Source organism: Trachemys scripta, chromosome 2, assembly GCF_013100865.1.
Source record: "Trachemys scripta elegans isolate TJP31775 chromosome 2, CAS_Tse_1.0, whole genome shotgun sequence".
In the NCBI taxonomy this organism is placed as follows: domain Eukaryota; kingdom Metazoa; phylum Chordata; order Testudines; family Emydidae; genus Trachemys; species Trachemys scripta.
Window position 1 is genome coordinate 81,051,929 of NC_048299.1, and position 15,480 is coordinate 81,067,408.

Genomic DNA, 15,480 nt, shown 5'->3' on the forward strand with positions numbered 1-15,480 from the left:
CCTTAAAGTGCCCAGCCTCAGGTCTCCGTCCAGACACACCTGTCAGATATGATGATGATTACTGAAAATCTTATCTCATCATATAAAAGAAAAGGTTCTTCCAATCCCAAAGGATCAGCTACATACCCAGGTCCAATTATAACTTAGATCTTCTCCAAAATACACACTAATAGTTAATTGTTATTAACTAAACTAAAATTTATTAAAAAAGAAAAGAGAGAAAGTGTTGGTTAAAAGATCAATATACATACATTGAATTCAATTCTTGAGGTTCAGATACATAGCAGAGGTGAGCTTGTAGTTGCCAAAAGTCCTTTTAGATATAGTCCATAGGTTATAGTCCAATGTCCATATTCAGGGTGACTCCAGTCACTGACTGGGGATCTCAATCCTTGTGGCTTAAGGTTTCCCCCCTCTTGAAACCCAAAGCAGATCTGAGATGAAGTAGGATCGTGTCCCAAGGTTCTTATACATTTCCAGGAGCCTTTTGACCTGAGAAAACAATAGGCTTAACTCTCCTTCTCCCAAACATCCTGGCAATTAGCACAGGGTAATTTAACCATTAAACAGTTCAGATACAGGTTACCACAACCTTCAAAGAGACATATAGACAATAATACTATTTCACTCAAGTATCATCATAAATGTTAATATTCCCTTTTTGATCTTTGAATTAAAGCTATAGTAATAGACAAGACTTGTTTGCTTACATCACAAGACCTGAGCAAACACCTACCCTTCTATCTCTAACAATGCATACTTGCATTTCAAAGCTCTATTCATTTACATATCTTCCTAACCAGTCTTTAAAGTTTGGCCATGTCAGGTTAGTCTGTGAGTTAATTAACTCTTTTTGGCCCTGTCACCTTTCAATGAGATATTATATTACATTCATAACATCACAGCAGGATATGGAACAAGTAATGTTTCTGCAACAAAAAAAGAAATTAAAGCTAAACTGCCACAAATTGAATCAACACAGCCTATTCAAAGTGAAACTAATACAGAGAGAGACAGTCTCAGATCCAACTAAACCTGCCATTATAATGTAGAAGACATTCTAGAATTACAGACCATGTTGGTGACTCCACCAAAAAGGAAAAATTATGTTTTAGAAGTCTAGAATAGCAATTGAAAATGGATTAAAGACAGGATTTCCTGGGTCAGAAATCACAGACGGTCTGGTCTATGCAATTAGTCCAGGATTAAAGTTCAGAATTTACTTGTAGGCAGTGCTTAAATTCTCACTGAGTATTTCCCAGAGCCCTGGGGTTCAGGTCTTCAGCCCCATGGGGCATGCCAGGGCTTGCGACTTCAGCCCCACAAGGCACACTGGGGCTCCTGTGGGTTTGAAAATATTTATCAGAGCTCCTCTCCAGATGGCTCTGGCTGAATTTAAGCCCTGCTTATAGGGCAAGGATCTCACATCGCCCAACTGATCCTTCAAATATATTATCAAAACAAAGGCCCAGAGCTCTATCAAAAACTCCCTAAGGCAACTCAAAAACCTAGAGAGACTTCACAGGACTTCCTGTGGCATGCAATGTATATTCATCAATGAATTATCTTTGCATCAGAGAGGCAGATTCTGCACTAAAATACTAGCCTGAACTGGCTCCAAGTCAGTTTTTAGTCAGTTTTGACTGGCTTGCACAATGATAATGTTAGAGGAATCATAAAACTTTACTTTCATGATTTAAATGTAGCTGGGCACTGGGGAGACTCAGTCTGCTCCCTACTCCCAAAGAAGGTCATAATTCCAAGAATAAATAGACTTCTCCTTCAGAAATTAAGCCGTGTTGTAATAGAGGCTTAATAACCCACTACACAGAGTCATTATCACCATTACCTTGAAGCCATTCTGAGAATACACAAATACTTCTCTGCCGTTCACTAAGCTTGTAAAGGTTGCACCCTGTGTAAGAGGTCATTTGTTTTATTAACCCCCTCATTCCTGAATTTAATACAGATGAGTCTATATGGTTGCCAGCTAGAGTGGGAAATGTTACATGAGTGGGTGGGACATGGAAAGCCTAAGAAGAGGGACAGCAGCAATGGAGAAACAGGAGAAGGCGTATAAAGGGTGCCCTGAGCAGCAGCCTGCAGAGAAAGAAAGAGTAAAGATGCATAAAGCAAGAGATTCTAGCTGCAGGAGGCTCAGCCTGGGGGAAATGGAAGGGGCAGTTGGGTCTGGCCACTCTTGGGAGTCTGAGGAAAGGACGGCAGTGTTGGATGGAGTGGGAAATGTGAGAAATGTTGGATTCAATGAAGAAAGAAGATTGGCTGTGGTCTGGGCCTGTGTACAATGGAGCAGAACTGTAGGAGGAAAGGAAAAATCAAATGCACAAATAATAATTGGACAGGCGGTAGTACTGCAGAAAAGGATCTGTGGGTTATAGTGGATCACAAACTGAATATGAGCCAACAATGTGATGAAGTTGCAAAAAAGGCTAATATTATTCTAGGGTGTATTAACAGGAGTGCTGTGTGTAAAACAAAGGAGGTAATTGACCCATTCTACTTGGCACTGGAGAGGCCTCAGCTGAGGTACTGTGTCCGGTTCTGGATGCCCCACTTCTAGAAAGATGTGGACAAATTGGAGAGAGTCCAGAGGGGAACAACAAGAATAATAAAAGGTTTAGAAAACCTGACCACTGAGGATAGGTTAAAAAATCTGGGCATGTTTAGTCCTGAGAAAAGAAGACTGAGGGGAGAACCTGAGAACAGTTTTCAAATAGGATAAGGAGTGTTATAAAGAGGATGGTAATCAATTGTTCTCCATGTTCACTGGAGGTAGGACAAGAAGTAATTGGTTTATTCTGCAGCAAAGGAGATTTAGGTTAGATACTATGAACAACTTTCTAGCTAGAGGGGTAGCTAAGGTTAGGGTAGGGTAGAGTGGAAAAGGTTACCAAGGGAGGTTGTGGAATCCCTGTCAATGAAGGTCTTTAAGAACAGTTAGGCAAACACCTGTCCAGATTTACTTGTTCCTGCCTCTCAGAGAGGATGGACTAGGGGACCTCTCAAGGTCCTTCCAGCCCTACATTTCTATGATTCTATGAATTAACTAGAGAGGTTGAGCTAAAGCAAGACTGCTGCCAGTGAGTAGAACATGGGAGATGGAGCCAGAAGAGGGAAACATGAAATGAATAAAAGCTGCTGGTTTGAGGGAGTGGAAGAAGTGGTGCAGCCTCAGAGCAGCAGAGAGGCCAGGGGCTGACACTAATGCATCCCATCAAAAGCACCCTTTCGATCTAATGCTAAAGGTGTCACCACTGTAGAGCCAAAGAGTTCAAGCCATTCCAGGACGCTCCAGCATTATAACCTACTTCCATTAATCTCACCTCATTCTTGAAGTTCATCTTGCTCATTTCATCACCCTTTGTTTCAAGTTTGCTCAAACCACATCTTTGCTGTGTTCAGGGTTCACCGTGGTCACCTCTAGTGCTGCTATTTTCTGTGCTTTTCCACAAGATGGAGCTGCTAAACTCCGGCAGCCCTGACTGTGTTGTTACCCGACTACTAATAGCAGTTAATAGTAATCCCTTAACAAACAGGACACCTGGATTTGGAGTGTCTTGTGATGAGAGTAATTTTTGCACAGCTTTATTATTTTTAAAAATATTTGTCTTTATACAAGTAGGAAGAATTAATCTATAAATCCCTCCAATGGCAGAAAAAAGTTGTTAGAAATACTAATTCAAGTACAATTGTAACAGAGTTTGTAATTTAAGTGGTCATTGTCATTCACTCATGTCTTTGGTTGCTAACCATGGCGAGAGGCTCACTATAGATGCCAGGTTGGATAGGTAGAAAATTTCTATTGTTCTGAAAATGACTGGGGAGTCCGCTTGCAGCTAATTTAGCACTTGAAAATTCCTAGGAATTACAAAAAAAATAAGTTGCATTAAAAGGCAACACATTCATACAAAGCATTTCCCTTTGTTCCTACCAGAATCCACAGTTATGCAATACTGTGTGGTTTGCTTCTTCTATAGTAAAGTGAAATAAATTGGTATGCATATTATCTATCCCATTTTGACACCAGCAGAGCTCAGACTGAAATGATTTTTAGCATGTTATTTTATAGTAATTAGGTCTGCATTACCACAAAACAAAGAGTGTTCCACCAATAACTGGTATCACCAAGGTGATGCCCTGGGTTCCCCATCAGTTTTGATTCAGTACAAATATTCACATTAGTTACTTTTTTGAAGTCTTGGCTCAAGTCCCCACTGAACATCATGTACATGGAGTTAATACAGACACCTATTGTGCAGCTATTTAGAGCAGGGACTGTCTTTTTGCTATGTGTTTGTACAACGCCTAGCACTATCAGGTCCTGTTCCATGCCTAGGATTCCTACTCAATACTGCAAAACAATAATAAAAAAAACAACCATACCTTGAGCCCCCACCTGCTCTTTTTTTTACACCAGCAGCCTATTGTATCCAAAATGTTTTCAGCTCCCCTCTTGACAAAGAATTAAACTCTTCTGTAGAAAGAGAGAAAGGAAGCAATGAATGAAGTAGACTGCCCTCAGACCTAAATAGTAAAGTAGCTTTTGGGCAGTGGCTGAGAAAAAGTGTGTATAGTGAGGGAAAAGGCCTGTATCTCAGGTGTTTATTGTCACTAGTTTGTCAGGGTGGGAGGTGGTGTAGCTTTTGTCTTCCTGTAGATACAGCCTCAGTAAGCAACCACAAATAAAGATCTTTATGCGGTTAATAGGTATTTCACAAGCGTACAGCTTGTGTTTTTGCATCAGTGAATTTGTATGTTTAGTAAAATTTGGCAAAAACAAACACTGTTTACATCTTGTGTAGGACATTATGTTTCAGGGGAGTCTGGCGGGGAGGGGTGTTTTGTTTTTTTGAAGAGCTCTGAATACACACCCACAAGTTTATCATCTCTTATCAAAAGTCACCGACATCTTTCTGGAGGATCTCCATATCTGGGTCAGTGCTCACACTCTACTTTTGCCACCTGTCTTATCTTCCACAGCCCAGTGGTGGCTCGTGCCAAAATAAGTGGTGGAACTGGGGCTGATGACAAGAGACCCTTCCCTCCTCCAACCCCCCACCCCACAGAAATTACATCTGACTCCACAGCCAACCAACTAAACAATTCTGGGGAAGTTCCAGAAGACAGGAAGAGTAGTAATGCGGTGCCAATGTTCTAAAAGGGCAAGTGGGATACAACAGGCCAGTTAGCCTGACATCAGTCCAGGACAAAATAATGGAAAAGCTGATATAGGATTCAATCCATAAAATACTAAAGGATGGAAATATAATGAATGCCAGTCAACCTAGTTTTATGGAAAATAGGTCTTCTTGGACAACCCTGATTTCTTTCTTTGATGAGATTACAAGTTGGCTCACAAAGGCAACTGTGTAGATGTAATATACTTAATATTTGTAAGATAGTTGGCGTCAGTACCGCATGGCATTCTGATTAAAACATTAGTACTATAAAATAAAGCACATTAAATGGATTAAGAACTGACTGACAGCTCAGAAAGGAGAATCAGCAATGAATGGGGGTGTTTCTGCTGGGGTTTCACAGTAATTAGCTCTAAGTCCAACTCTATTCCATATTTTCTTCAGTGATCTGGAAGGAAATATAAAATTACTGCTGACAAACTGGTGGATAACAAAGATTAGCAGAGTGATATATAATTATGAGAACTGGGCAGTCATACAGAGTGATGTGGATCTCTTGGTAAACTGGGCTCATTCAAACAAAATGTGTGTTAATATAGCCAACTGCAAGATCATACACCCAAGAACAAAGAAAGGCCATACCTACAGAATGAAAGATTGTCTCCTGGAAAGGACTTTGGAAAGGAATTAGGGGTCATAATGGACAAGCAGCTGCACATGAGCTCCCAGTGTTGCTGTAGCAAGAAGGGCTAATGTGATCCTGAGGTGTATAAACAGAGGAGTAGTAAATAGGAGTAGGCAGATGATTTTACCTCTGTATGTGGCATTGGTGAGATGGAGATTAAAATACTGTATACAGCTCTGTTGTCCATAATTTGAAAAGAAGAGTGAACATTTGGAGAGGGTGACGAGAACAGCCAGAAAAATCATATAAGGGCTGGGAAAAAATGCCTTGCAGTGAGAAACTTAAAGGACTCAGTCTGTATAGTTTGTCAAAAAGAAAAAGAGGTGTCTTGATAAGAGTGGATAAGAATCTTGCTCCTGTATTTTTTACTTCATACATCTGATGAAGTGGGTTTTAGCCCACGAAAGCTTAGGCCCAAATAAATTTGTTAATCTCTAAAGTGCCCCAAGGTCTCCTCGTTGGTGTTTGTTTGTTTGTTTTTTTGTTTGCTGATACAGACTAACACAGTTACAACTGAAACCCGGTACTAAGGGGCTTTTTTAATCTAGTGGGGGAAAGGCATAACAAGAAGGACTGGGGCTGGAAGTTAAAGCCAGACAAATTTCAATTAGAAACAAAGCACAAATTTCTAGCAATAAGGGTGATTAAGCACAGTACAAACTTCTGATGGAAGTGATGGATTCTCCATCTCTTGCAGTCTTCACATAAAGACAGGATGTTATCGAGTTCACTAACTGGATGAAATTCTATGGCCTGTGTTATACAGGAGCTGTATCTAGATAATCTAATAGTCCCTTTTGCCCTTAAAATCTATGAATCCCAGGCTCCACCCTTCCCCCAACAGCACCACCACCCCTTGGCTCCTGAAAATAAACAGGCAGTTTCCCCTTGCTGGGTCACGCAGACTACCCCTCTCTACCCCTTTCACCCCCTTGCCACTCTACCAGGGTCATCCCTAGCCATTTGGGTGCCCTACGCGGGTCTGGGAGGCAGGAGCTGGGAGGCACTTTTGGGGGGCCCACAGGCCCAGAGTGGCCCCAGGGATTAGCTGGGGGCCGGGAGCAGCCTGCTCCGCCTCCCTTGCCCCAGCCCCAGCCATGTCGCTCGGGAAAGAGGGCTTGGGGGAAGGGATCCCCCATTCACCAGCAGCAGCGGGAAGCGGAGCAGCCCAGCCCCAGCCCGCTCTACTCTGCCAGCTCCCAGCCATGGCACTCCGCTTCCCACTGCCAGTGAGAGATGGGGGCTGTCCTTTCCCCAACCCAAGCAACATGGCTGGGGCTGGGGCAAGGGAAGCGGAGCGGGCTGGGGCCGCGTCTCTCCACTTCCCGCCACCGGTGAGTGTGGGGAAAGAATCTCCCTCCGCACTCACCAGTGGCGGGAAGTGGAGAGACGCGGCTGGGAGCTGGTGGAGTAGAGCGGGCTGGAGCCTGGTTGCTCCGCTTCCCGCTGCTGCCGGCGAGTGCGGGGTCGCTGGGGGAAGAGATGGAATGGGGGTGGGCCAGGGGAGAAGTAGGAGGAAGGGTAAGAGTCAGGGCACAGGGAGTTGTTCGGGGCCCCACGCCCCCGTAGGGACGGCCCTGCCCCTTGCAGGGGGGGCCGGGCGAGGGATAGGGCTGGTCACTGGGGCTGGTACGTATGCTGCGTATGTCTAAGGATGGCCCTGCACTCTACTACCCAATGTAATGATCTTGGAAGTCATTAAACAACAACCCCCCACCCAGCTTCCAGGGCACATCTCTAAATTCCTGTATTCATAATACTGTCCCTTTTGAGGCAGCGTCTCTAAATTATAATCTTCCACAAACATATCCTCCCTGTTATAGAAAAACCAACTAGCTCTTATATACACACACACATATACATATATATAAACAGCTAACAAGTATCTAATAATACATACGTGAAATTTTCAACCCATCCAGTACATTTCCATAAACCCAATGTGTTAACTGCCTAGAGAGCAGAGGTTACCAGCATGTCACTCTGGAGTGAGGACTAGTCTAAAGTGCAACGCTAAAGTGCTTTCACTTCTAATTTTCTTTCATCTTCCGTATGGTTTCATTGTCAGGAAATTTCAGCAAGTTACTAGTGATTGGTAAATTAGATCTGATCCTTCTGCCCATTAACAGCTGAGCTGGAGAAAAGCCCTTCTCCAGAAATGTACTTCAGTAAACCAATAAAGCCTTATACAAATCATGTCCTCTGTCATAAGTCTTTTTCATAAGGTTCGCAGGTTTGGCTGATTGCGGCTCCCACTGGCCGCTGCAGGCCAATGGGGGCTGCTGGAAGCAGTGGCCAGTAAGTCCCTCGGCCTGCACCACTTCCAGCAGCTCCCATTGGCCTGTAGCAGCGAACCGCGGCCAGTGGGAGCCGCGATTGGCCAGACCTGCGGACAGGGCAGGTAAACAAACTGGCCCAGCCCGCCAGGAGCTTTCCCTACACAAGCGGCGACCCCAGTTTGAGAAACACTGGCCTAAAATCTGCACTGGAAAATTGCGGCCCACAATCACTAACGACTTCATCTGGAATTCCATGTCTGGAGAAGTTTCCTTTCATGCTGGCTATCACTGACTTACTATTAGTACTGTGCAGTGTGCAAACTTCTGGATACAGAAAATAGTAATCCTAAATACTAAATAATTCTTAGATTGCCAGATAAATAAGTCAGCACCTACCTTCTTGTAAGGCCTTTGTAGAACTGGATGAGGTCTCAGTGGCTCTGCCTGTTGGCATGGCTTGTATTTCAAGCATGAAAAGCAGTTTCCTACCACATTAGTAATGTCATGATTGATCCGTGGCCAATACCACACGTCTCATACTCGTTGTTTGCACTTCCCAATTCCTAAATGACCCTCATGGATCTTCTGGAGCATTTCTTTTTGGAGGTTCATTGAAATTATAACCTTGTTGCCCTTGAAAATCACCCTATTTATCATAGTAAGTTCATGTCTGCAGTTCCAATAGTCTCTTATACTTGACAGCAACCGCTTTTTTCTTCTAGCCACCCTTTAATTATCATTTCTTCAAGGATCCCCAATGATTCATCTGTCTTTGTTTCCCCTCTTATTTGTTTCTGTTTCCTGTTACCTACAGGAATTGACATAACATAGGCTTGCACCTCTATCTCTAAAGTCTTCTCTGGTTTCATAGTGGGAGTCACTGCTCTGGAAAGTGCCTCTGCAGTGAACATGAACTTACTGGCCGTGTAGGTCACCACCAAATCATACTTTTGCAGCTTTATCATAATTCTTTGAATCCTTAAGTTACAGTCATGGAGCAGTTTGCTAAATAACATTATAAGAGGCTTGCAGTCCATTTAACCTTCGTTGGAAACAACGCCCCCAACAAATGTCAGTTCTATAACCCCTAACACACATTTCTTCCTATTTCGTTTGAGGTTTGCAGCTCTAGTTGCATCCAGGACTTCCCGAAGTCTACAATCATGCTCCTCTTTTGTTGAGCCCCAGATGATGATGTCATCCATTGTGGCATCAAAAACATTAATCATAGATCATATATATGGTTTTGTGGTACACTTCTGGTGCTGAAGCTATGCTGAAGGGTAAGCGTAATAATCTGTGCCTTCTAAATGGTATCAAACGTGCATAGTTTTGAGCTTTCTTCAGTTAATTTTAACTGCCGCAAAAACCCAAAGCTGCATCCAATTTATTAAAATATTGTGCATTTGCAAATTGAGCCATAATCTCTTCTCTGATTGTTTTTTTGAAACATTATCTCTTTTTTTAGCTTTGTTGAGGTCTCTCGGATCTAAGCATATGTGTAGCTGGCCGTTACTTTTCTCCACAATGCTTAGGGAGCTCACCCATTCCTTGGCTCCTCAATTTTTGTATTACTTGCATCGCTTCCATCTTTGTAAACTCAGCCTTGAGTTTATCTCTGAGTGCATATGGTGCCTTTCTACATGGATGGATAACTGGAGGGACCTGCTTGTTTACCTGGATTGTATGTTCACCCTGCAAGCAACCCAACACTTGAAATAAATCATGATATTCCCAAATGAGTGACTCATAGCCTGATTCAATATGACCTTGTAGTGAGATCACCTGTTTTACCAGACTGAGTTTTTCACACGCAGGCAGACAGGCCTAAAACTGGTGTCACCTCCTTTGGCACTATAATGAACAGGCGCCTGTATATAGTGTCTTTATGGTGGATGCTAGCAATGCACCTTCCCCTGGCTGGTATATTTATTCCAGAATAACCAGTTACTTTTATTTTTGTTCGTCCCAGTTTTGGTCTTATTTTCAGTCTCTCTTAATCTTGTTCAGACAGAATATTAGCTTGAGTTCCTGTGTCCAGTTTCAGTGGAATAATTGTTTCATTCACTTTCATGGGCAGTGTCATAACTATAAAGGGAAGGGTAACATCCCTCCTGTGTACAATACTATAAAATCCCTCCTGGCCAGAGACACCAAAATCCTTTTACCTGTAAAGGGTTAAGAAGCTCAGGTAACCTGGCTGACACCTGACCCAAAGGACCATTAAGGGGATAAGATACTTTCAAATCTTGGTGGGGGGAAGGCTTTTGTTTGTACTCTTTGTTTTGGGGGTTGTTCGCTCTTGGGACTAAGAGGGACCGGACATCAATCCATGCTCTCCAAATCTTTCTGAACAAGTCTCTCCTATTTCAAACTTGTAAGTAACAGCCAGGCAAGGCATGTTAGGTTTATCTTTGTTTTCTCAACTTGTAAATGTTCCTTTTGCTAGAGGGTTTACCTCTGTTTGCTGTAACTTTGAACCTAAGGCTAGAGGGGGTTCCTCTGGGTTCTTTGAATCTAATTACCCTGTAAAGTTATTTTCCATCCTGATTTTACAGAGATGATTTTTACCTTTCTTTCTTTAATTAAAAGCCTTCTTTTTAAGAACCTGGTTAATTTCTCCTTGTTTTAAGATCCTAAGGTTTGGATCGGTGTTCACCAGGAAATTGGTGGAGAAGTCTCTCAAGGCTACCCAGGGAAGGGTTATAGTACTTGGGGGGGGGAGATATTCTGGGCGGGAGGTAGACAGCGTTTCCCAAATAACTCATAAATAATTTGGGTGTTGGCAGCAAAAGCAGATCTAAGCTGGTAGTTAAGCTTAGAGATTTTCATGCAGGTCCCCACATCTGTACCCTAGAGTTCAGAGTGGGGAAGGAACCTTGACAGGCAGTATCCAGTCCCTCTCATCAGGACTGCTTGATCCTAGTACATCTATGAAAAACTCCTCAGCCAGGTTGTCTTCAGCTGAATGCACTTATCTTTTCTGCATTTGGGATCTGCAGCATTTTGCAAAATGAGTATTTCCCCCACATTTATGACAGAGTTTCCCAAAGGCACCACACTGTTTGGGGCCATGCTATGATCCACACCTTCCACATAACGGTCTGTACCCAGTCTTCTCCCTAGCAGTTTTTTTCATAGCAAGTGGTTGGACTTTTTGATTTGACCCATTCTGACTATATTTTTTTGTACTCAGTACATTGATAAGCCCTTTTGGTGAATTCAGCTCTTTGGCTTGTGCTTTCAGAGTTTCTGCTGCCCTGCATGTCTGGAAAGTTTTTTTCTAAAATTTAATCTCCTTCACAGAGCAGTCTCTCTCTTAACATATTATCTTTAAGGCCACAAATGATTCTATCTCTAACCTGAGACGGCCAACTCCCAAAGTCACAGGTTTTACTGAGTTTCCTTAATTTTGAGACATATTACTCTATGGTGTCATCAGTTTTTTGCATGCATATAAAAAATTGTCTCTTTCAAAGATCTCATTCCTTTTTGGCATGCAATGTTCCTCAAATTTAGTCAGTATTTTACTTCATGCTTTCACCTTCTTCAACCTTAAAGTTGTTATAAATAGCCAGGGCTTCCTCCCCAACAACATGCAAAGAGATTGATGATTTCACTTTATCATTTTTCTCCTCTGCCCCTATCGCTGCTAAATACAATTGAAATCTCTGTCTGAATTTTTTCCAGTTCTCTGCAGCATTGCCTGACAATTGAAGACTGGATGGAGGTTGCTACACAGCCATTTTTTTACTTGTTTCCCCTTCTTAAGCTAGTCAAGCTACTATTATGCTCAAAAAATACCTACAAAAGCTTTTGTTATTCTCTGATTGCTGCTCCAGTGTGCCTCTGTTTGCTGCTCCACATGCTCCCCTTGCCTCTGCTTTCAGTTGCAAACACAGGAGTTAACTTCAAACTGACTGCAGCCTCCTTCTCATTCAGCACCTCTGACACTGTGCAATGATCTTGGGGTTTGTTAAACAACAGACTAGTGAAGGAGAAAGGAATAAAACTTTAATAAAACAAACTAGAGCGCTTCGGTGGGGACTTGCTGTACACAGCTACCACACTGTATTCTCACCCCCCCCCCTCCCAGCTTCCAGGCACATCTCTAAATTCCTATATTCACAATACTGTCCCTTATGAGAAAGCGTCTCTAAATTATCATCTTCCACAAACATCTCTATACACCCCATTTCCTTGAAAGCAGAGCGGCCAGCTTCTTCTCTCCCTGTGCCTTAGTTCTTTGCTGCCTGGACCCCTTGTGATGCTCCTTAGGTGGGGTGGAGCCCTGCACTCAGGCTAAATCTGTGCTCATAAATCTCAGTCTGCCCCAAAGAGCACTGAAAAGGGAGTCTGTAAGTCTGCTCTAATCTCAACATCGCTTTATGGAGTCAATGGGGTGGGAGGATCTCAACAAGTCTGGTAATTGTGGCTCAAAATGAGGGGCCAATAGGCCAGTGAATTACCAATTCAATCCTCCTCTTCTTTAATGAAACAAAAACTGGGAAAAGAGTGTGTTCTTAACTTGTGCTAATTAACACATGGTAATGAACACATGGTAAAATCCTAGTGAAGACAGTTTGTAGTTTTAATAAACTCCGCCATCCCTGGAACAGACAGCCAACTGCGACCAGACATCGTCATCATCAATGAGAACTGGAAGAAGATCATCACGGTGGACGCCACAGTGCCCTTCGAAAACAGGACCCGGGCTTTCCACGATGCCCGATCTCGAAAGGTGGAGATATACACCACTCTAGCCGAAACCTTGAGAGCTAAGGGTTACCAGGTTCAGACACACGCACTGATCGTCAGAGCCCTGGGTGCATGGGACCCTGGTAACGAGCGAGTGCTGAGAGAATGTGGAGTCAGTCAATGCTACGCTCGGCAGATGCGGCAATTCATGGTGTAGGATGCCATCAGATGGTCAAGGGACATCTACATAGAACACATCACCGGACAGTGGCAATACCAGAAGGGATGAGCTGGAATGCCGATGAGAAGCGCAGTTGAGAAAGTAACTCAAATACTTTCCTGATGGATTGTATTTTCTAAATGGACAACCACCCTAAATTCTCAATTACTGAGGGACAATCTTCACTCATTGATATATGTGCTTTCCACAACCAACTCTCTGTATAACGTTTTTCATGAGTAATGTACCCGAATGCATGGATGCTAAATATCTAACCTGTATTCTTAAATTCATTCACCTAAATTTGGGTCATTGCTGATTATGCACTATATGTATCTTATGACTTTAAAAACAAACTTTGTATCTGTGGATAATTGTAGATAAATCTCTGATAATTTTCATATGACTTTACATTGTGCCTCTTCATATAACCTTGTGGTGGGTCTACCCACGTGTGACCTCTGTTTTCATGGGACTTTGTATCAAAGCCTCATTTAGAAACTTTGCATTGCCCTTGGTATAATATTATAGCCCCTAAGGATAGAATAAGATAGAAGAAAAATTTCTTTTTGCTAGCAGTAGAACAAGTAGAACTCTCCTCCTCCCCTCACTCTTAATCAATTGTCCTGTTGAATGAATGAGGTGTGGATGAGCAAGGCATGGAAGGCAGCACCTCCAGACAGCCTCAACTGTTGGAGAGGGGCTGGGAGCCAGACCCAAGGACAATAAAACGTGTCAAGTGGGCTCATTAAAGACAAGCAGATATATCGACAGCCTCGGGGGTTAGAAGCAAGCACCTTCTTTTGGAAACACCCTCTTTGCAGCATTGGGACAACACTCAAAAGAAAGCAGCACAAAGGACCAATGGACACAGACACAGAGTTTGAATCTGCTCTAGATTTGCATAAGAGAAAAGCTGCTATAAAAGTGAGGTGTCTTGCAGAGGACCCCGGGTCTCGTCTTGTCAACATGGGAGCATGGATCCGGATCGGCAGAAGCCCGGCTCCACCCCCTCCCCCATCTAACTCACCTGGCCAGTGCAGTTAAGGGGAGCAACTAATTGGTAACAACAAGACGGAGTGTGTTTGTGTGTGTGTGTGAGTGTAAGTGTAATATATTATATGCATACAATACAGTGTTAATGAATACATGTATTACTAATAAATGTGGCGTTTTGTCTTATTCCCCCTGAAAAGATCCTGTGCAGTACTTTAAGTACAACATAATCTAAGCACTATACCCAGATGTACAGACACTTTTTTCTCCACCTATGTATGATATAATTTTTTTAACATTAGCTTTAATAAAAATTTTAAATATGAGTTACAAGGGGAATATAAACCCTAAACTCCTCCACAGTCTTCAACTTGATTTGTTAACTCGTGTGAAAACTACAAGTTGCCTTATCTTCTCTAGGACTTTACCTTGTGTCAGGCTTGTCCTCATTGCAAAGTTAGCTCAGGTTATAACTCAAGTGTTGCCCCTAACTTGAGTCTCATCCTCTTAACTCAAGTGTGGTATTGCTTTTAACTCAAGTTAGCTGACCCATCAGACCTATACTCTAAAGTTCAAATTAGCACAACAGCATCCAGGTCACACCCTGAGGGTATGTCTACACTACAAAATTAGGTTGATTTTATTTAAGTCGACATTGAGCCTCCATTCTAAGCAAGTCGATTTTGCTTGTCCCCACTATGATCATCGTGTCAGTGGAGCACATCTCACAAGCAGGGATTGCATCAACCAATGGAGTGCTAGCCAGCGGGGGGAGGCTAGCCCCCAGCCCTGCCCCTTCTTCCTGAGGCCCCGCCTCTTCCACCGCCCCCTGCCGGAGGCCAAGTTCCCCTTCTGCCCCCCCCAGAGCTGCCCCCGCACACACCGTGGCCACCGGCCAAATCTGACGGCTAGCCCCCGGCCCCAAAGGAACACCGGAAAGGTGGGCGGCAGGTGGCCCCAGCCTCTCCAGCCTGGGGGAGGGCAGGTGGCCAGCCAGCTGCAGCCTCCCCAGCTCCAAAGCATGGGAGGGTGGGTGGCATGTGGCCCTATCCTCCCAAGCCCCAGGGTGCGGGCAGCCGCTGGCCACAGCCTGCCTATCTCCGGAGCGCAAGAAGGCAAGCAGCACGCAGCCCCAGCAAACTCGGACCACTGTGGGGGCTGGGGTCGCAGGCATGGAGCGGTCAGGGAAGGGGTTGGGGTCAGGCCTGGCAGTTTAGGGAGCCAAGCCTCCCCCAGCCTATGTGACCCGCCGCCCATGGCTATCCCACAGTGCATGGAGCAGAGTGGAATGTTGCCAATCGTGAACCTGGGAGACCCAGCCTACCCCTTGCTCCCATGGCTCATGAAGCCATACACAGGCAGCCTAGACAACATTAAGGAGCAGTTCAACCATAGGTTGAGTAAGTGTAGAATGGTGGTGGAATGTGCCTTTGGAAGTTTAAA

General features: G+C 43.7%; 1 long non-coding RNA gene across 1 annotated transcript; it reads right to left on the reverse strand.

Annotated features, from left to right (window-relative positions):
- Positions 1-3,271: 3,271 nt before the first annotated feature.
- Positions 3,272-12,141, reverse strand: LOC117871563. The gene is made up of 3 exons (XR_004644280.1): positions 11,932-12,141; positions 4,405-4,495; positions 3,272-3,879 (listed from the first exon to the last, which is right to left on the reverse strand). It is a non-coding gene; the product is annotated as an uncharacterized LOC117871563 (long non-coding RNA).
- Positions 12,142-15,480: the final 3,339 nt, after the last annotated feature.